Raw genomic sequence first — 937 nt, 5'->3', positions numbered from 1 at the left:
GTTCTCCACCCGGGTACGGAAAGCAAAATTAGTCCCTCTCCTCGCTGGAAGTCCAAAAAAAAGGCGTAAATTTGACTAAGTGCCTAGGAGCATTTCCCTTTAAGAAGGCCGACCTGCTATGGTTCTCCACCCGGGTGCGGAAAGCAAAATTAGTCCCTCTCCTAGCTGGAAGTCCAAAAAAAAAGGCGTGAATTTGACTAAGTGTCTAGGAGCATTTCCCTTTAAGAAGGCCGACGTGCTATGGTTCTCCACCTGGGTCAGGAACGCCAAATTAGTCCCTCTCCTCGCTGGAAGTCCAAAAAAAAGGCGTGAATTTGACTAAGTGCCTAGGAGGATGTCCCTTTAAGAAGGCTGACCTGCTATGGTTCTCCACCCGGGTACGGAAAGCAAAATTAGTCCCTCTCCTCGCTGGAAGTCCAAAAAAAAGGCGTGAATTTGACTAAGTGTCTAGGAGGATGTCCCCTTAAGAAGGCCGACGTGCCTTGGTTCTCTACCTGGGTACGGAACGCCAAATTAGTCCCTCTCCTCGCTGGAAGTCCAAAAAAAAGGCGTGAATTTGACTAAGTGCCTAGGAGGATGTCCCTTTAAGAAGGCCGACGTGCTATGGTTCTCCACCCGGGTCCGGAACTCAAAATTAGTCCCTCTCCTAGTTGGAAGTCATCAAAAAAAGGCCGAAATTTGACTAAGTGCCATCATTTTAGAGTACCAGGACTATAGTGGGGGAATTGGAGCCCTCTGGTGGACACTCGCTGCAAATGCACCCTGAATTAAAGACATTATTTCCAGTTCTTTTGGGGCCCTATTTTCAGGCGTAAATTTGACTAAGTGTCTAGGGGCATGTCCCTTTAAGAAGGCCGACCTGCTATGGTTCTCCACCTGGGTCAGGAAAGCAAATTAGTCCCTCTCCTCGCTGGAAGTCCAAAAAAAAGGCGGAAAT

The sequence above is a fragment of the Nerophis lumbriciformis genome, unplaced genomic scaffold (assembly GCF_033978685.3).
Source record: "Nerophis lumbriciformis unplaced genomic scaffold, RoL_Nlum_v2.1 HiC_scaffold_41, whole genome shotgun sequence".
NCBI lineage: Eukaryota > Metazoa > Chordata > Actinopteri > Syngnathiformes > Syngnathidae > Nerophis > Nerophis lumbriciformis.
This window is presented reverse-complemented; position numbering follows the sequence as displayed.